General features: G+C 37.5%; 1 protein-coding gene across 4 annotated transcripts in view; it reads left to right on the top strand.

Annotated features, from left to right (window-relative positions):
* The window catches only part of CNTNAP2 (contactin associated protein 2), a 1,981,926-nt gene that overhangs the window by 1,121,886 nt on the left and 837,585 nt on the right, over positions 1-22,455 (top strand). The gene's annotated exons all lie outside the window — the stretch shown is intronic.

The raw sequence follows: 22,455 nt of genomic DNA, 5'->3' as shown, positions 1-22,455 counted from the left end.
TTTTTTCTTTCTTTCTTTTTCTTTCTATAGGCTAGGAAAAGAGAGACAAATTTCCTTGTCATCTTTCTTTGCTGACTAGTGAATTTTTCTCTAGTATCTGCTTCTACTGAGATTTTAGCATCTTCAGGCTTTATGTGGTGGTGGTTGGGTATGGGGGGGGTCCTATATTTCCACAGGTCCAACATTGCTTTTTAATCAAGCTTGGCCTTTAAAATCCAAACCTCTGCATTACAAAGATTAGCAAATACCTTTTGAATACTAATATCCCAGCATCATCTGGCATCCTGAATTTCAGCTTTTTCATTTTTTGACCCCTGAAAGTTTCTCCTACTGTATTTAGATGCTTTGATATATGATTTAAAGGATGTATGTGTGAGGAGCCCCCGAACGCTCAGTGATTTAGCACCGCCTTCGGCCCACAGCCTGATCCTGGAGACCTGGGATCGAGTCCCATGTCAGGCCCCCTGTATGGAGCCTGCTTCTCCCTCTGCCTGTGTCTCTGCCTCTCTCTCTCTCTCTGTGTGTGTCTCTCATAAATAAATAAAATAAATAAATAAATAAATAAATAAATAAATAAATAAATAATAAATAAGGTATGTGTTAGGTTTTACCTAGCATTTCCAGGTGTTTTGAACTAGAAAAGTTTCACTTTCTCACATTGCCATATCATAGGAAATGGAATTCTCTAGAGGTTATTATTTCTATATCATTCCTAAATTTTCTATACTATTCTGCAAATATTATTGAATGTGAAATATTATTAAATAAATGATCTCATAATAGGTATTTTGTTGTGACAAAAATAGAGATATAGTAAAAATTTTACAAATGTTTTCATATGCAGTGAGTCATTTTTAGAAACTCAGAATAAATGTCAGCATTTTGGGAAAAATATTGGAGAATATAGGGTTGGTGAAATTTGAAGCATTCTCAAAGTATTTTGCCTTCAAACCGACTTCATATTTTGTTGATGAACATGGAAACAGTCTTAAAGAAAACAGAAGAAAAGCATAATCTTTATACTGACCACAGAACATTAGAAAGTCTCAAAAGAGCACTTCAAGAGTAATAACGTCATCAACAGGAACAGCAAAAATTGTAACAACAAAGAAGAGAAGGAGGAGGAAGAAGGTTGGGTCAGGGGCTTCTATTTTGATCCAAGCATCCTTCTAAACATCAAACAAGACAAACAAAAAGAAATAAACAAACAAAAAGAAACTAAAGGCAGAAGAGTGTTATTAAGTGATAAAGGCAAGAGCCTGTCTTACAAGTAAAGCATTTCTTGCCTACCCAATTTCAAAGCAACTCCTTCAATAGATCCTCACAATCTGACTTTGTGTTGATTTGAAGTTAATTTCTAAAATATCAAATATCATCATATGTAGAGGGATTCCAAAGCTAATAGAACTCGTGTCTGGGGTGCTTGGTTGGCTCCATAGTTTGGGTTCAGGTCATGATCTCGGGGTTGTGAGATGGAGCCTGAGTCAGTCTCTGTGCTCAGCAAGGAGTCTGCCTGGACTCTCTCTCCCTCTCTTCCTCTGCCCCTCCCCACAACTCATGCCCACTTAGGCTCTCTTGTACTCTTTCTCAAATAAATAAACAAATCTTAAAAAAAAAAAAAAAAGAAATTGTGTTAGATTTAATAGTACTTTGGATTATCCATATCATCTTAATGCAGGTAATTGTGACTGTAGTTTGTGTTTATATTTTTTCTTTTTCACATGTAATAATAATAATTTTTAAAAGACAAAGTCTTTCTCCTTCAAAGTATTAAAAAATATGCAGGCTTTCAAAATGGGAATATTTATGAGAGTGATAAGGAACTAATTATTAATTCTCTCATGTAAAAACCAAATCTTTCCAAAATATCAAAATATATTTAAATGTGAGAAATTAACCATGTCATTTTATCAGAGCTGTGCAAATGACAGGCTCCTAATGATAACGATAGAGCTGCCATTATTGAGTAGCTACCGTCCGTAACTGCGCTACATGCTTTTTGTATAGCATTTAATGTTCACAAAAACTACAGAAACAGGGAATTGTTACTACTTTTTTCCATAAACAGAGAACTGTCTTTCAAATGAAGAAACTGAAGTTAAGAAGTTAAGCCAGGCAGCAAGGAACCAGGAGAAATAGGAGGATGTTAGTCAAATGATGCAAAGTTGCAGTATAGGACGAATAAATCTAGAAGTCTAAGGTACAACATAATGACTATAGTTTATCATATTGTATACTGCAAATTTGTTAAGAGAATAGATTTCAGGTATTCTCACCACACACAAAAAATGGTAACTATTTGAGGAGTGGATATGTTAATTAGCTTAACTGTAGTAATCATGTCACTGTGTGTATGTATATTAAACCTCGTGTTTTATACATTAATTATAAACATTTTTATTAAAAATAATAAATAAGAATAGGATACGTGACTTAGTCAAGGACATATAACTACATAACTCATATAGAGCAAAGCTAAGGTTCCAACCAGTTCTGCTATTCTGCAGCCTACACTCCTGACCACTAAGATTGTATTTTACAAAATACTGCATTATTGCATAGTAAATAACAAACTTCATGTACTTATGAAGAAGAATCAAAACAATACTTTTTATTTTGTGAAAGTATGAATATATCTATTCTATGTATTAGATACACTGGCAGGCTATGGTCAGAAGAAATTAAGCTTACCAAATAGAAGTCTTTTATTTTGTATTTTGCACGCTTGATGTGTAAGAATACACAACTAAGTTTTAAAAGACCACTTAACGTTTTTAAAAAGATGTAAAAGAGTCAAATTATTCGGTTTCATAGTTCTGATCTCCTCTTCATGGTTGCCCCTGGGCAACTATGGCTTTTGAAATTGTATTGTACAATTTGATTTGCAAATTGATAACTATCCCAATTTGTCAAGAGATCTAGTCTGCTTTTCTGGTTTCCTTTTATTGTCTATAGTGTTATAATTTTTTCCAATACTTTTAAAAGGCAGTCAGAAATATGTCCAGTATCTTTTAGATTTAAGCTAATTGTGTGATAAACACAGTTAACATACCTAATGATTATTAGATTATGATAGTAGTGAAGATCCACAGATAATTTTATTTAGAGATAATTGTTTCACCTAAGGCAATGAGTTGTTTATAAATATCAAGTTTTTATAGTATATTAATGTTTATAATATACATAAGGTTTATACTAAGGTTTATAATATACTAAGGCTTTTATAAGGTTTTAAATATTCTAAACTGTACATATTTAGAATTATTCTAGCTACCTAAGTGGTCTAATAAATTATATCAAATTAATTTTAATCAAATCAAACTAGTAAATGCATTTTAAAAAATAAATACTCATAATGAAATCTATTGTATTTGTCTCTTTCTGTCTTATTTCACTTAGCATCCATGTTGTTGCAGATGGCAAGATTTCATTATTTTTTATGGCTGAGTAATACTCCATTCCAGGGTGTGTGTGTGTGTGTGTGTGTGTGTGTGTGTGTGTGTGTGTGTTTACCACATCTTCTTAATCCATTCATCTATTGATGAACATTGGGTTGCTTCCATATGATGGTTATTGTAAATAATCCTACAGTAAACATAGGGGAGACTATATATTTTTGAATTGGTGTTTTGTTTTCTTTGGGTAAACATCCCATAGTGGAATTAATGGATCATATGGTATTTCTATTTTTAACTTTTTGAAGACTCTCCATTCTGATTTCTACAGTGGCTGCACCAGTTTGCATTCCCACCAACAGTGTACAACGGTTCCTTTTCCTCCATGTCTTTGCCAACATCTGTTATTTCTTGTGCTTTAATTGTAGCCATTCTGACAAGTAGAAGGTGGTACCTCATCATGGTTTTGATTTGCATTTCCCTCATGATTAGTGATGTTGAGCATCTTTTCATGTGTCTGTTGGCCATGTGTATGTTTTCTTTGGAAAAATGTACATTGAGGTCTCCTGCTTATTTTTTGGAGAGGACCATTTTTATGCAGAGACTTCCAAGAAAACAGACCTAGCCCAGCACAAATTTTGAAAGACTCCTATATTTATTCAGCAGGTAGAAGACAAGAAATCAGAAAAGGAGATTGAAATGAGATTGCTAGTAAGTACGAAGGAAACCCTGGGCAATGTTAGGCAAGGAAGGAATTACTCAAGAAGAAATTGCTTCTCAAATTCTTCAGATATTTTCATTTTATGTACTCATATGGATAGATAGTAACATTGTTTAGCACAAGTATATTCTTGTTTCTGAGCTTATCTTCCTGATGAGATTTTGATATTCTTGAGGACAAAAATAATATGGTTTGGGGTCTTTAATAAGTACAAAAAGGATTGAAATAATTTAAACCATTTGGAATAATGAAAGTGATGAGGATGAGGATGATAATGTCTAGATCTCTAATATATAATGTGTACCATAATTTTCTAGGCACTTACTCATGTGTATGTTCTAATTAATTATTCACAACAACTTCCTGTACTAGAGTTTTATAATTTTCTCTATTTTATAAATAAAGAAACAGGGAACAGAGCATTTAATTAATTTACCCAAGGTCAAAAAGTGATAGAGACAAAATCCCTAGAGTATCTTCTACTCATCCATTATAAAAACCAGAAAGTATACTTACATGTAATAAATATAAATAGCATACTAAATTTGAAAAAGCCAACAGATTATATTAAATAATTTGCATAATGAAAATTAGCTACAAAAAAACTGTCTCCAAAGAAGTTAGCCTTTCACTAGCATTCCACTATTTTATAATAAAGCTAGAATCACTAGTCTCTGTGCTTGTGCATTTCTTATATCTCCTTAAACACAGCAATTTTTTATCCACATCCCCCTTGATATTTCCCCCATATTTCCCACTGACCTAAATGGTAAACCCAAATCAAACTCTCAGTCTTTATTTCAGTCAATTCTGTGATCCTTCATACTCATCAGTGATGATGATGACCATTCCTTCACTTGGTTGATATCATTTCTTCATGATTTTTCTTTTACCTCTTTCTTATTTTTCTTCACTGGCTTATTTTTCTTATCCCACCCCTGGTAGAGATGATTTCTAGAGTCCAACTTTAGGTTTCCTTGCTCAGTGCATTATGCAATTTCTTCAGGCAGTTTCTTCCACCTCCAGTGCATAATTACTCCCAAATCTTTTTCAAACTCTGATCTCTCCCCTGATATGTAGACATTAATATTAACTGGAGATTGAACATTTTATCTCAGATATTCCCCCAGCTACTTCAGACTTGAGAAGTTTGGCTTTGAGCTTGTCAAAACCCACCCACTATGCTTTCCCCTGTCTCCTTTCATCCTATCCCCTAAAGACCATTTGTGTCTCCTCCATTGGGTGAGTCAAAACCATTCATCTAGTTGCTCAGCCAGAAATCTAAGGGTCCTTCTAGCTGTCACTGTCTTAGTGTAGTCCCCATTTCCAGTGCCTAAGCCAGTTCTGCCCTATCTTCCTGTGAAATATCTTTCATCTATTTCCTCTAGCTGTATTGACATATTCTAGTTAAGGATTTGGAACTTCTCTGGTGTCTTTTTTTATAAGACAACCCCTACTTCAGGTTCCTCTCTGCCAGCCCATCCTTCTTTCGAGCAGAGAATAACATGACACAAAATGATCGAGTCAGTTTCTTGCTCACAATCCTTCATTGTCCATTTGCTCCTCCAATAGAAAATCATTGAGCTCTAGAAGGATTCACAGTCTCGTGGCATTTACATTCTAATAACAGTAAACAACTGTAAACACTGATACAACACATCACATGACAGTAAGTGTTATGAAGGAAAATGGATTGAGAGCTAAGAGGAAGGAGTGTTATCTAACTGGTGGTCAATGAACTCCTGCAGCAGAGACCCAAAGGTCGTGAAGAGGCAAAGTTAAGCATCCTCTCCTTCCAGAATGAAAATCTAAACATCCATTCACTTAACAAATGCAGAGTCTGGAGACTGATATATATTATGTTGTAAAGGATATCTTCAATCTATTAAACCATAACTTCTTTCCAAACTTTATAACAGACACCTTATATCTTGAACATTTCCCATAGATTCTAAGATAAGTAAGGTGGTGAACTTTGTGGCATGTGGGTCCTTCTCAACAAACATGTTTTTAAATAAATTCATAGAAAAGTCAATATTACTGATATCACAAAACTAATACACTGAAAGAGGAGAAACGCACACACAAAATCTTAAGGAGAAGAAATGGGTGGGAAATATCAGAAAGGGAGACAGAACGTAAAGACTGCTAACTCTGGGAAACGAACTAGGGGTGGTAGAAGGGGAGGAGGGCGGGGGTGGGAGTGAATGGGTGACGGGCACTGGGTGTTATTCTGTATGTTAGTAAATTGAACACCAATAAAAAAAAAATAAAATGAAAAAAAAAATCTTAAGGAGGTAAACATTTTAAATAAACCAATCCAGATAATTAGAAATTTTGACAACATCTATGAGAAGAAGCAAGTAGCTGAAGAACTAGAATGAGGAAATTAATAGAATAATTTTAAATAGATTGGTCTTGGAAGATCCTTCTCAAAAGGTGACATGTGAGCTGACCTGAATCATGAGAATAAGTCAGCCATGAAAAATGCAAGGAAGAAGAAACTTTGAGGCAGAAAGGGCTTGTTTTTCCTGAGGCACAGACTCAAGAAGAGAGAAGCTGAAGCATTGTGAGCAAGGACAGCCATCTTAAGCACACAAAAGTGGTTTGAACCGTTCTAGATGTGATAAATTTACTTAAAATATAAAGGGAAATCATACTTTTGTAGAATTTTCTTATGCTTTTTTTTGTAATGGTTTCATTCATATTGTTTTAAGCTTTCAATCTTGAGAGGCATCCTGAGTGGTTGGTTTCATGTGTCCTCATATTTGTAGGGTTTAGGAACTCTTACAGTTCTAAGTCTACCTGAGACAGGTACGTCCTAAAGTGGGAGTGGGAGTGGGAGGCAGGAGTCAGAACATTCCATCTTTTAAGACCACAGATCTCTTCCTGATTTGATAACACAGAATATCAATATATGAGGATCGAGTGTCAGACCCCCCTAAGAGATGTAGCTAAAGACCAAAGGATGTCCTTTAATTATGTGAAAATCATCTCTGACATTAGGAAGAACAGTCTCAGTAACAATCTCTAGGCATTGAATGCAGATTAAAGTGGTATATAGCAGGGAGTGGGGAAATGGAGACAAGATAATTTCATTTTACTGGGAGATATTCCCATCTAAAATAAGTTTCTTGAATGGCAGTGTTTTTAGCATAAACCACCATTTTGTGTGACATAGAACATGAGTTTATTTTTTTTTCAAAATCTATTTTTGAAACAGATTTTCTTTTCCTTTTTTTTAATGAAGTTCGATTTGCCAACATATGATATGACACCCAGTGCTCATCCCATCAAGTGCCCTCCTCAGTGCGTGTCACCCAGTTACCTCATTCCCCTGCCCACCCCCCTCCTACTACCCTTCGTTTATTTCCCAGAGTTAGGAGTCTTTCATGTTTTATCACCCTCTCTAATTTTTCCCACTCATTTTCCCTCCTTTCCCTTATGATCCTTTTCACTATTTCTTATATTCGCCATATGAGTCAAACCATATGATGATTGTCCTTCTCTGGTTGACTTACTTCACTCAGTATAATACCATCCAGTTCCATCCATGTCGAAGCAAATGGTGGGTATTCATACTTTCTAATGGCTGAGGAATATTCCATTGTATATATAGACCACATTGTCTTTATCCATTCATCTTTCGATGGACACCGAGGCTCCTTCCACAGTGTGGCTATTGTGGACATTGCTGTTAGAAACATTGGAGTGCAGGTGTCTTGGTCTTTCACTGCATATAATCTTTGGGGTAAATCCCCAGTAGTGCAATTGCTGGGTCATAGAGCAGATCTATTTTTAACTCTTTGAGGAACCTCCACACAGTTTTCCACAGTGGCTGCACCAGTTCACATTCCCACCAACAGTGCAGGAGGGTTCCGCTTTCTCCACATCCTCTCCAACATTTGTTATTACTGTCTTGTTAATTTTCCCCATTCTCACTGGTGTGAGGTGGGATCTCATTGTGGTTTTGATTTGTGCTTCCCCGATGGCAAGTGAAGTGGAGCATTTTTTCATGTGCTTGTTGGCCATGTCTGTGTATTCTTTGGTGAAATTTCTGTTCATGTCTTTTGCCCATTTCATGATTGGATTGTTGGTTTCTTTGGTGTTGAGTTTAATAAGTTCTTGATAGATCTTGGTTACTAGCCCTTTATCTGATAGGTCAGTTGCAAATATCTTCTCCCTTTCTGTAGGTTGTCTTTTAGTTTTGTTGACTGTCTCGTTTGCTGTGCAGAAGCTTTTAATCCTGATTAAGTCCCAGTAGTTTATTTTTGCTTTTGTTTCCTATGCCTTTATAGCTGTTTCTTGCAAGAAGTTGCTGTGGCCAAGTTCAAAAAGGGTGTTGCCTGTGTTCTCCTCTAGGATTTTGATGAATTCTTGTCTCACATTTAGATCTTTCATTCATTTTGAGTTTATCTTTGTGTATGGTGTAAGAGAATGGTCTAGTTTCATTCTTCTGCACATGGCTGTCTGGTTATCCCAGCACCATTTATTGAAGAGACTGTCCTTTTTCCAGTGGATAGTCTTTCCTGCTTTGTTGAATATTAGTTGACCATAGAGTTGAGGGCCCATTTCTGGGCTCTCTATTCTGTTCCATTGATCTATGTGTCTGCTTTTGTGCCAGTACCACACTGTCTTGATGACCACAGCTTTGTAGTACAACCTGAAATCTGGCATTGTGATGCCCCCGGCTCTGGTTTTCTTTTTCAATATTGCCCTGGCTATTCGGGGTCTTTTCTGATTCCACACAAATCTTAAGATGATTTGTTCTAACTCTCTGAAGAAAGTACATGGTAATTTGATAGGGATTGCATTGAATGTGTAAATTGCCCTGGGTAGCATAGACATTTTCACAATATTAATTCTTCTAATCCATGGGCATGGGATGTTTTATGATCTCTTTGTGTCTTCCTCAATTTTTTTCAGAAGTGTTCTGTAGTTTTTAGGGTATAGATCCTTTATCACTTTGGTTAAGTTTATTCCTAGGTATCTTATGCTTTTGGGTGCAATTGTAAATGGGCTTGACCCCCTAATTTCTCTTTCTTCAGTCTTATTGTTAGTGTATAGAAATGCCACTGATTTCTGGGCATTGATTTTGTATCCTTCCACACTGTCAAATTGCTGTATGGGTTCTAGGAATCTCTAGGTGGAGTCTTTTGGGTTTTCTATGTACAGTATCATATCATCTGCAAAGAGAGAGAGTTTGACTACTTCTTTGGCAATTTGAATGCCTTTTATGTCTTTTTTTTTTTTTCCTGATTGCTGAGGCTAGGACTTCTAGTACTATGTTGAATAGCAGTGGTGAGAGTGGACATCCCTGTCGTGTTCCTGATCTTAGGGAAAGGCTCCCAGTATTTCCCCATTGAGAATTATATTTGCTGTGGGCTTTTCATAGATGACTTTTAAGATACTGAGGAATGTTCCCTCTATCCCTACACTCTGAAGAGTTTTGATCAGGAATGGATGCTGTATTTTGTCAAATGCCTTCTCTGCATCTATTGAGAGGATCATATGGTTCTTGTTTTTTATCTTGTTGATGTGATCTATCACATTGATTGTTTTACGAGTGTTGGATCATGCTTGCATCTGGGGATAAATCCCATTTGGTCATGGTGAATAATTTTCTTAATGTGCTGTTGGATCCTATTGGCTAGTATCCTGTTAAGAATTTTTGCATCCATGTTCATCAGGGATATTGGTCAATAATTATCTTTTCTGGTGGGGTCTTTGTCTGGTTTTGGAATCAAGGTGATGCTGGCCTCAAAAACGAATTTGGAAGTATTCCATCCCTTTCTATCCTGCAGAACAGCTTTAGTAGAATAGGTATTATTTCTTCTTTAAACGTTTGATAGAATTCCCCTGAGAAGCCATCTGGCCCTGAACTTTTGTGTATTGGGAGGTTTTTGATGACTGCTTCAATTTCCTCGCTGGCTATTGGCCTGCTCAGGTTTTCTGTTTCTTTCTGTTCCGGGTTTTGGTAATTTGTGGTTTTCCAGAAATGCATCCATTTCTTCTAGATTGCCTAATTTGTTGACATATAGCTGCTCATAATGCGTGTTTTAAATCCTTTGTATTTCCTTGGTATTGGTTGTGATCTCTCCTTTTTCATTCATGATTTTATTAATTTGAGTATTTTTACTTTTTAATAAGGCTGGCTAGTGATTTATCTATCTTATTAATTCTTTCCAAATACCAGCTCCTAGTTCTGTTCATCTGTTCTACAGTTCTTCTGGTCTCTGTTTCATTGAGTTCTACTCAAATCTTTATTATCTCCCTTCTTTTGCCTGGTGTAGGTTTTAATTGCTATTCTTTCTCCAATTCTTTTAGGTTCAAGGTTAGGTTGTGTATTTGAGTTTTTCCAATTTTTTGAGGGCGGCTTGTATTGTGATGTATTTCCCTCTTAGGACTGCTTTTGCTGTATCCCAAAGAATATGAAGGATTGTATCTTCATTATCATTAGTTTCCATGAATCGTTTTAAATCTCTAATTTTCTGGTTGATCCATTCATCTTTTAGTAGGATGCTCTTTAACCTCCATGTGTTTGGGTTTCTTCCAAATTTCTTCTTGTGATTGAGTTCTAGTTTCAAAGCACTGTGGTCTGAAAATATGCAGGGGACAATCCCAATCTTTTGGTTTCAGTGGACACCTGATTTGTGACCCAGTATGTGATCTATTCTTGAGAAAGTTCCATGTGCACTTGAGAAGAATGTGTATTCAGTTGCTTTTGGATGGAAACTTCTGTAAATATCTGTGAAATCCATCTGGTCCAATGTATCATTTGAAGCTCTTGTTTTTCTGGAGATGTTCTGCTTGGAAGATCTGTCATTTACAGAAAGCACTGTGTTGCAGTCTCCCAGTATTAGTGTATTACTATCTAAGTATGTCTTTACTTTGGTTATTGATTGATATACTTAGCAGCTCCCACATTAGAAACATAAATATTCATGATTGTTAGGTCTTCTTGTTGTATAGACCCTTTAAGTATGATACAGTGTCCCTCTTCATCTCTTACATCGTCCCTCTTATCTGGGAGAAACTTTAATTTATGTGATATAAGGATTTCTACCTCAGCTTTCTTTTGAAGACCATTTGAATGGTAAATGGTTATTTTCAGGCCAGAGGTGTCCCTAGGTCTCAAATGAGTCTCTTGTAGACAGCAAAAAATGGGTCTTGATTTTTTTTATCCAGTTTGATATCCTAGATCTTTTGATGGGATCATTTGGCCCATTCACAATCAGAGTAACTATTGAAAGATATAAATTTTGTGTCACTAATTCATTCCTGTTTTGTGGGTTATTTCTTTGGGTGTCCTCTTTCCTTTACAGAGTCCCCCTTAATATTTCTTACAGAGCCAGTTTAGTGGTCACATATCCTTTAAGTTTCTGCCTATTTTGGAAGTTCTTTATCTCTCCTTCTATTCTGAATGAGAGCCTTGCTGGATAAAGTATTCTTGGCTGCAGGTTCTTCTCATTTAGGACCCTGTATATGCCATGCCAGCCCTTTCTGGCCTTCCAGGTCTCTGTGGAGATGTCTGCTGTTCATCTGATATTTCTCCCCATATAGGTTAAGAATCTCTTGTTTCTTGCTGTTTTAAGAATTTTCTCTTCGGAATTTGCAAGTTTCACTATTAAATGCTGAGGTGTTGAATGGTTTTTAGTGATTGTTGGGGGGGGACCCCTCTATCTCCTAGATCTGAATGCCTGTTTCCCTCACCAAATTAGGGAAGTTCTCACCTATGATTTGTTCAAATACACTTTGTGGCCCTCTCTCCCCTCAGCATCTTATGTAACCCCAATTATACATAGATTCTTCCTTCTCAGACTACCATTTATTTCCCTTAGTCTTTCTTCATGGTCTCTTAATTATTTTTCTCTTTGTTCCTCAGCTTCCTTCCTTACCATCAACTTGTCTTCTATGTCACTCAGTCTCTCTTCCACCTCATTGTTCCTCATCATTAGGACATCCAGTTTGGATTTCATCTCAATTAATTTATTTTTAATTTTGGCCTGATAATATCTCAATTCTGCAGTAACAAAGTCTCTAGAGCCTTTTATGCTTTTTTCTAGAGCCACAGGTAGCTTTATAATTGTGCTTCTGAATTAGCTTTCTGACATGGAGTTGAAATCTACAGTCTGTAACTCTGTGGCAGAGAGTACTGTTTCTGATTCTTTATTTTGTTGTGAATTCTTTTTCTAGTCATTCTGTTCAGTGCAGAGTGGCTGTATGAGTGGGCTGATTCAAGAACATCAACCACAACCTAAGTAAATTCATCTCTAGATGATTCTGATGAGGTCAGAGACCAGAAAATGAAAAAGATCAGAAAAAAATAAAACAAAAGGACCACTAAAGTGAAAAACAAAATTTTAAACAAAGTAGTAAAAAATAAAAGGCCAAAAACCCCAAGGAAGAAGAAAAAAGAAAAAAAAATTAAACAGGAAGAAGATTTAAAAAGGGCGGGGGGGACTGAGGGATGGTGGTGGTGAAAAAAGTTGTAGTGGAGGGAGAATGTAGTCTCCCTGAGGGGTCCTAGAGGGTGATCCTCTTGGTTCTGAGTGTATTAAGTTCTGTATGTTAGAAAATGCTCAGTCCCAAATTTACATAAACAAGCAATACTTGTTGAAAGCCCCAACATTGACCACCAAAACATAAACAAGATAAAAGAGGGGGGCAGAATGGGAAGGAAGAGAGAATATAATCTCACAAAATGAACCAGCATGGCATACCACGTGGGTGTATGCTGGTCATATTTTAGAAGGTATTAACTCCTGCCACTGTAGAAGAAAATGAGGCAGAGAAACGAAAAACCGTATCTCGTGTATCTCCCAAACTTAAATTGAATATGTTGAAGGGAATCTAGAAGTGGGAAAATATCTAAGACATGTAATTGTAGAAATATGAACATTAAATAGGAAGAAACTTAAAAATGAAGAGGTGGTAAAATATTGTAGTTAAGGTGGGAAAAGAGAAAACATTGGAAATTTTTAGTCTGATATAAAAATGAATTACAATGGAAAAAAGAAGAAAAATTAAAAAAAAGGGGGGGACCCCCTTGTTCTATATATTATATTCCCTCTATTTCCTCTTGGTCCTGAAGCTTCCAGCACTGCTTGGTCCAGAACTTGCTCTTCCCCTGTCCTTCCAGCTGGTCTTCTGGGTGAGGGGCCTGCTGTGCTGATTCTCAGGTGTGTGCACCTGGGGCAGCTGCCCCGCCCCCGTCAGGTGCACAGCTCAGTGGGAGCTGTTTATACTGTGAGGCCCCTGCTCAGTCCCAGGCACAGGGTGACACCAGGAGGGACAACCACACTGGTGGCCGCCAGCTGTCCAGCGCTGGAGTCAGCTCCCGCAGTAACTACCGCAGCGCCCAGTCCGCAGGGGCCTGGATGCTCCAGGGGCGGGGGGCACTGATCCGCCCAGCTCAGGGCCCCTTGGAGGCAGGAGCATCCCTGCTGTCCTGGGCCCTCCCGGCCTCCGCCTGTCCCGGGGGGAGGCCGGATCCTGGGCTGTGTCCCCCGGCGCCCTGGGCTCCGAGGCCTGCACTGCCCGAGCTGCTCCCAGTCCTCGCTCCAGCCCCTTAGGGAGCTCGGCCGCAGGGTGTGGTGCGCTCTCGCCTGGGTGCACCTCCTCTGCTAGTGACCCTGGGAACCTGGGGGCTCCACTGCCCCTCCTGGGATCCTGCCCGAGCTCCCTGCTAAGCGCCTTTACATCTGGGAAGAATCCGGGGTGGATTTTTAAAGTTCCTGCATCTCCGGGGCTGCACTTTCCTGTCCCGAGGGCTCTCGCTGCCCCCTTAGCCTGGCTCCTCGCGGGGGCCCCTCTCCCAATGGATTCTTTCTTATTTATTTATTCTCCATCTCCCTACCTTGTTAGAAGCCAAAGCCCTTCTCTCTGTAGCCTTCCAGCTGTCCTCTCTTTAAATCTCAGGTCAAATTTGTAGGTGTTCAGGCTGGTTTGCAAGTTATCTAGGTGAGCTGGTGGGGACAAGTGACTTAGGAACCCCACTCCTCCGCCATCTGGCCCCGCCTCCGGAACATAAGTTTATTATAAAGTTTTAATTTTCAGACAATTTAAAAGTTGAAAAATAAAATTCCAAGAAAAGTACAAAAGGCACCGATATAACTTACACCTCCTTACATTACCCCATCCAGTAATGTCCCACCTAGCAGAAAGGCCCCAGCTGGGGTCACCCGTCATGTCTGTGTTCCTGCCTCCACAGTGTCGTCAATAGGAATCCGATCCTCCACTGTTTCTAGGCTTCCACAGCCTGGTCACTCCTGAAGACCTTTATTTGGGTCTGTTTCCTCAGGACAGCGCCTACCTTGTGCGCTTTGGGCAGGAGGACCACCAGGTGGTGCTGTGCGCTGCTCATTGCTTCTTATCAGGGTCCAAGCGCGTTCTCAGTCCCTTGACTGGTGGTGATACCTCGGATCACTTGATTACAAAGATGTCTCTCCTGTTCCCTGCTGCCAAATGACAGCTATTCCCTTTGAAATAAATTAATATGTTTTTAGGGACCCACTTAGACACTTTGTTTGTTCCTCATCTTTTAGTCACTCGTTGGAGTATCAATTGATAGTTGTTGTCTGATTTAATTACTATTGTGATGGTTGCCAAATGGTGACTTTCCAATTCCAGTATATATATATACTGGATATTTATATATAAATATATATTTACATATAAATATATAAAATATAATATAAAATATATATATAATATATATAAAATATATTAAAATATATATAATATATAAAATATATAATATAATATATTAACATATAAATATATATTTATATATTTACATATATAAATATATATTTATATATTTATATATATTTAGTAGTTAGCATTGTGCTATAGAAACAGATTCGGGCCCTTTCCATTTATTTACTCATGTTTTTGTGGGTGGACTCATGGATTACTGTTTTTTTTTTTCATTGAGATATGACGTATAAATTTATCCTTCCCTCTCTTCCTTCCTTCTTTCGATACTCATAATATGTTTTAATGCTCAAACTATGTATTTGGTGCTCCAATTGTCTAGACTTGAGTAATGGAAATGTACATCAGGCTGGCTCCTGTGTCATTCTGACATGGGCCCCATCATTCTTTGAGCGTTTCTTCTTCTTCTTCTTCTTCTTCTTCTTCTTCTTCTTCTTCTTCTTCTTCTTCTTCTTCTTCTTCTTCTTCTTCCTCTCCTTCTCCTTCTCCTTCTTCTCCTTCTTCTCCTTCTTCTCCTTCTTCTCCTTCTTCTCCTTCTTCTCCTTCTTCTCCTTCTTCTCCTTCTTCTCCTTCTTCTTCTTCTTCTTCTTCTTCTTCTTCTTTTTTAAAATAGTTGACACACAATGTTACATTAGTTTCAGGTGTGCAAGATTTTGACAAGTGTACCTTATGCTGTGCTCACTACAAGTGTAGTTACCATTTGTCATCATACAAAGCTATACTATTCCCTGTGGGGTCCCTTTCATCCCTGTGACTGGTTCATTTCAAAACTGGAAGCCTTTCCTCTTACTCCCCTTCACCCACTTTGCCCATCCTCCCACACCCTTGGCCTCTGGCAACCATTGATTTGTATTCTGCACTTATGGGTTGTTTCTGCTTTTCTGTTTGTTCATTTGTTTTGTTTGCTAATTTCTGTATATAAGTGAAATTATATTATTTTCATCTTTCTCTAACTTACTTCACTTAGCATAATACCTTCCAGGTCCATCCATGTTGTCACAAATGGCAAGATCTCAAGGCACCTGGGAGGCTCAGTCCATTAAGCATCTGCCTTCAGCTCAGGTCATGATTGCAGGGTCCTGGGATCCAGCCGCCCCCCCCCCCCCCCCCCCCCCCGCCACATCGGGCTCTCTGCTTGGTGGAGAGTCTGCTTCTCCCTCTGCCTCTGCTGCTCCCCATTGCTTGTTCTCTCTCTCTCTCTCTCTCTCTCTCGCTGTTAAATAAATAAATAAATAAATAAATAAATAAATAATAAATAAATAAATAATTTTTTTTTAATGGCAAGATCTCACTTTTTTAAGATAATTAATGTATTGGGGCACCTGGGTGGCTCCAGTTAAGCATCTGACTCTTGATTTCAGCTCAAGTTGTGATCTCGGGGTTGTAAGATCAAGCTCTCAGTGCTGGGCTTGGAGTCTTAAGATTCTCTTTCTCCCTCTCCTCTGCCCACCCCCCCCCCACTAAAAACTTAAATAAAAAATAAAATGAATTATTTTCCTTTCTCTATTTTTTTCTTTTTCCAAATTTTTATTTAAATTCCAGCTAACATACAGTGTAGTATCAGTGTCAGGTATACAATACGGTGATTCCACACTTGCATAAGTGCTCATCACAAGTGTTCTCTTTAATCCCCACCATCTATTTCATCCACCATCCTGCTCACCTCCCCTCCAGTAAGTCTCAGTTTGTTCTCTCTAGTTGAGAGTCTATTTCTTGGCTTCTCCCTAGTGTTCATTTGTTTTTGTTTCTTAAATTCCATGTATCAGCGGAATCATGTGATATTTATCTTTCTCTGACTGACTTTTCACTTAACATAATACTCTCTAGCTCCATCCATGTCTTTGCAAATAGCAAGATTTCATTCTTTTTCATTCTTTCTGATGACCGAGTAATATATATATATATATATATATATATATATATATATAATATTCTTCTTATGTACATCTTCTTTATCCATCCATCTATTAATGGGCACTCAGGTTGCTTCCATATGTTACCTATTGTAAGTAAAGCTGCAGTAAAAATAAGGGTGCCTAGATCTTTTTTGAATCTGTGTTTTTGTTTTGTTTTGTTTTGTTTTGTTTGGGGGGAGGGGTAAATACCCAGTAGTGGAATTACTGGATCTGATTATATTTCTATTTTTAATTTTTTGAGGAACCTCCATACTGTTTTCTACAGTGGCTGCACCAGTTTACATTCCTACCAACAGTGCACTAGGGTTCCTTTTTCTCCACATTCTCACCAACACCTATTATCTCTTGTCTTTCTGATTTTAGCCATTCTGAGCACTTTTTTTTTTTTTTTTTTTACTTTCGGGTGCAGTAGAATGTTCCAAGCTCCCATTGTATTTTCCTGACCCCCTGGAGTCAGCCATTTCTCCAAGATGTCCTGGTCTTATTCAGTAGAGAAACTAAGATCTGAACTATAGGAGCACTTACTGCTTCTGGGGGTAACCCTGCTCCCAGACCATCTTCAGTGAATGGTAGGAACCATCTGTATATTGTGCACATACACAATTGCAGCTAGATTTGTTTCTGTAACTAGCTGTATAAAACTGAAAACCACAAGGGCCCCCCTTGGTTGGATTGGATAGATAAAATTTCAATCCAAAACCCACAAGATCCACTCAAGATTTTACACTTTTCCCTTGTACCCTCCTTTACTGACAGTGAGAACCTGGCTCCCACTCTCCTCAATATACTTATTTACTTGCTCGTTCAGCCTATATTGTAGTCACTCTCCCAGCCATGCTGGGTGGATATGCTGCCTCCCTGCTCTTGCTGTGCAGGCACCAGTGACCACAGAGCTCACACTCAGCTGCTCTAACACCTGCTGGCTGGGATTCCAGCCCTCACCTGGGTGAATTGCTAGGTAACCAGTAGAGATAAGTAGACATTTTGCATAGTCATATTAGATTATATTAGAAGGAATAACTAAATGTGTTTTTTAGCATTCTTACCTCATCCCACCAGCCTCTCTCACCCCAAACTTCCCAACTTTAAAATAAGTATAAATTGAGAAATCTCATATACTTTGTGGCTTTAGCCATATGCAGTTTCAAACCTATTGCCTGTTGTTTGCTTTCTCTGTCCCATCAGGTTCACATTCTGACTTACAACTGCTTAGATTGGTGTTTTGATGCCAAAACAAGTATCAGCATGTTTTTCACTAATGTATTTCTGAATTAAAATTTTAAGGCTTTTTGTCAGCAAGAATAATAAAATACTGAGTAGACTTCAAATCAGATATGACGCTTTCATGTGCGAAGTCTTGAAACAGAAATCTCAAAAGTGCCAGTTAGGTTACACAATTATAAGGACCCTGCAAAGAGGGTAAGTTTCCACTTTTCGCTGGTAGTGAGAGGCAGTGCAAGCTGCAAGGTGATGATTAGCGTGGGTGTCACCCTGCCAGATCACGGAGCCAGGGAACAACCCATGTGTACACATTGCATTTTTTTATTCCAAATTCATAGATATTTAAAGTTCTACGCCAAAACAAACAAAAGCTAATCTCTTCATTCTATGTAATCTTCCTATTAATGTGGCAAATTTCAATTAAGTTTAACTCTCTATCCATTTTATATCTATTTCATTTCTGACCCTCAGAATCCCAGCTGCAAATTTGTATCACCAAAGAGTTCTGCTATTAATCTACTAAGTAGGTTAATTCTTGAACTATAGAGTGGCCACTGCAAGTATCACAGACACTAATACACTAGTATTTTTACCAAAATTATATCTGTACAGAAAGGGAACAAATGCAGAAAACAATATGTTCTTGACTGCTGCATAAAAACTACCTCAAAGTTTAGTGTCTCCAGCACAGTAAGACCTTATTCTCTCATCCTTGTTTGTGGGCCAGTAATTCAGAAGCAACTTGGCTGGGAAGTTCTAGCTTGAGGTTCTTATGAGGTTGCAGTTTTATGTTTCCTGCAGCCTCCATCATCTGAAGCCTTGACTAGGATTGAAAGCTCTATTCAAGATTGCTTACTCATGTGGCTAGTGAGTTGTTGCTCAGGGTTAGGTCTTCTTTCGTTTCTACTTGAGTGCCTCTGCATCAGGCTGCTTGAGCTTCTTCATGGCATAGGGGCTGGCTTCTCAGACCAGGGATCCCAGAGACCAAAGTAAAGCCTTTAATGCCTTTCATTACTAAGTCCTGGAAGTCACAGACACACTGTCACTTATGCAATATTCTGTTGTACGGTCAGCACTGATTCAGTGTGGGAGGGAACCACATGGTATGAATAGCAGGAGGAGATTTATGGCTGTCTTGGAGATTGGTTACCATAGTTTGTCCTCTGAGACACAAAGATTCATGTCTCTCCCCACATGAAAAAGTACCCTAGTTCCTCCGAAGACCCCTATAGCTTCATTCCATTAAACGATCTGCTTAGAATCCAGCAACTCATCATCTGAGTCAAGTTCATACCAACCCGAAGTTCCTAGGAAAGTCTAAGAACAAAGGAAGTTGTTTAGATACAGCTTCTTGTCCGAAGACCTGTGAACGAATTGTGTACCACCACACATCCAACATATGATGATCAGATAGGCATAGAGTAACCACTTTAGACTTTCTGGTTCAAAAGGGAGAAATAAGAGGTACACAGAAGTAACTGATCCATAGTGGTTCTAAACTCCAATCAGGTACATGTTGGTGATTCCTGGATTAGGACTCACCCCTAATATTTCTTGGAAGTGTTTCTTCATGGATCTTGGCTCTGCCCTCTGGTTACAGTTCTATCACTCTGATCAATGCTTCCTTTTTATGTAAAAAGTAGGCTGTGCCTATAGCTGCATAGTTCTTGCCTGTAGAAGTTTAGAGCCTAAAGATATAGCTTCCTTCTGTACCATCTCTGTCTCTTTTTAGTCCAGGATGGTGGTGTTACCAGAATCATGACTGTTGTATAATTTGTGGGTTTCCTATGAATGTTATTGTGGTTTATTCCATTAAATAAAAGCCACATCCAGAATCTGATGAAGATAAGGGTGTTTTACATTGGACTTCCGCTGACATGCTAAGGGAAAAATGCCCTTAACATTATTAGAACCCTTGTTGCTTAACTCAGTGAATCTGTAAGACATACCAATAAGATGTCTAGCAGTTCTCTAGTCTGAATGAATGCTTCTTTGAGGCACCACCTAATACATTTTGGAAGTCTTAAGATGGATATCACAGTCACACCTCATTGCTATCTTTACATTATGTTTTACTGCTAGTTGATCTTTGCCTGAAAGTGACCTCAATTTTTGCATTTTTACCATCTGGAGAGCCTAGAACTGAGAAAATACTACTTTATTTTCAAATCCACCAAGTCCTGCTGTCTTTGGACAGTTTGGTTTTCCTTTAGTCTTTCTCTCTTCTTTTTCCTATAGATAGATGATCAGAATTTTGTGCCTGAAATGTCTTTAGCTAGGTTACCTAATGCATTAAATATAATTTTTCCTTCCCATATTATCACGATGTTATTAAACTTCCTGCTGCAGCATAACCAGGCTCCAGTTTTCTCTCATTTCTAATCACATTCATTCTTCACTTTCCTGTAAGCCATTACTGACGACCTCCTCAAGAGCCATCAGGCTTCTCTGCTCACACTCTTTTCAAGGCCTTTCCCACTTACTTGTGCATACCAATCCCTAGGTAGCTGCCACATTTTTAGGTTTTGTTGCAATTCCCCTCCCATACTAAATTTATTACTAGGTACTCATTATTGCATAAAAAATCACCCCAAAGTTTAATAGCTGGAAACCATGATTTATTATCTCTCGTGGGCTTTTCCATGATTGCTCATGAAATGATCAGTTAGCAGTCAGAGAGACCAAACCGGATACTGGCATCAGAAGTCACACAAAGCCACCACTTAATACTTTTCCACCGTCCAGAGTCAGCACTAATTCATTGTAGAAAAAGACTATGAAAGGGTGTGAATACCAGGGGCAAGGATTAATGGGCTTCCTCTTGGAGATATTAAAGATAATGCAAGGAAAGGAAAAAAAACACCAAATTTTTAATGGATATGTAGTAGTTTGTCTTATAATTATCTTCCTAGAATGTATTCCATGTAGAAAAGTGAAGGGACTTGACAATTTCAAACTCCAGAATTTATCAGGGCCAAATAGAACATTGTTATGAGTGACTGATGAAGTCTTGTTTTATGAACTTAATTATGTCCAATTCATAGTAATCTGTGTTACGCAGCTGCTTTGTTTCAGAGGTCTTATTCTCACAAACAGACCTACACATTTTGAAATATTTCAAAGCTAGTGTGGATATTTAGAGACTCCCAAGTACTCAAAAAACAGAACCAAATGATTGTCTTGTTAAGAGTAGTCAATAAAGTTACAGCTGGATGTTTTCTCTCTTCTAAGTTTAGACATTATATTCCATTCAATTTTATCTTGATTAAACAGATTGAAAATCATATGTATGCATACAACTACTCTAAATGGGCCACTTATCTAAGATCAGCAGTTTTCTGAGGAGTCGAACTTAATGAAAATGACAAAAAAAAATGTGACTTAGGGAAAAAATATACATGCCATATGTTTGACATTGGATGTAGAGTCTGATATATATATATATATATATATATATATATATATATATATATATATTTTTTTTTTTTTAAGTCAAGAAATTGATTTAAATAGAACCTTGTTTTTAAATAGTAGTGTGTTGGTGGAAAATGATACATGGCTCTGTAATTAACTCTTAAAAGGAATTCAAATGATAATTACTAGACTTTACATACCATACCCCATTAGTAATGGAAGAAAGAAGGTTTCTATTGTCCTAATTTATTATTACTAATCAAAAAGGACATCTACAAAAATTACTTCATGGTCAATTTTTCAGAAAAGTTTTCTCTTGGAAATTTATTTTTATCCACTTAATGACACATCTTGATCACAACCCATTCTGTATAAATTTTTCTATAGCTACAGTATTAGACTGAAATGAATATGTTAATAACTTCAGAATTCTAAGCAGACAAATTAGTACAGTTCAGATTTGCTCTAGTAGGTAAACTTGGTGTGAGGTAAGTAAGTAAAGTATAAGAAGTAAAAGCTTTTTTGAGATTTTTCTGGAGATACTTAATGGGATAAAAAATAGTTTTTCCTGTGGCTTACAAATTTAATACACATAATAAGAATTATGCCTTTTTCTATTAAAAAGGCATAATGTAGGTAATTGACTGGTGTTGCTGTCTTAAAGTTGTGATAAAATTTTTAATGTTTAATTTTGAACTTCATATGTATATATTCCATTCCCTAATAGAACCACTAGTATTTATTGCCTTTTTCATTTATGCTCCCTATACCCTATTAGCTATATAAGATGGATATTCAGAGGAGGGTGGCTGAGCTTTCTTCCTAATTTTTTTTCTTTATAATGTTTCTTTGGATTTTATAAATTGGGAAATCATTTGTAATGCAAATATCTCTTTGAGTTGAGTTAGACAATCCATAAGAAAAATCCATCATGATCGATAATAGTTTAGCTTCTTGACATCTGAAGAACAGGCCTGTAGGGAACCAAGAAAATAGAAGTAAATATTGAAGGCATAAAAGAAAGGTGGTGGGATAGTTGGGATAGGTCTGAAGTTTTATGTTTTAATCT

This window comes from Canis lupus, chromosome 16 (genome assembly GCF_003254725.2).
Source record: "Canis lupus dingo isolate Sandy chromosome 16, ASM325472v2, whole genome shotgun sequence".
NCBI classification, from domain to species: Eukaryota; Metazoa; Chordata; class Mammalia; order Carnivora; family Canidae; genus Canis; species Canis lupus.
This window is presented reverse-complemented; position numbering and strand designations above follow the sequence as displayed.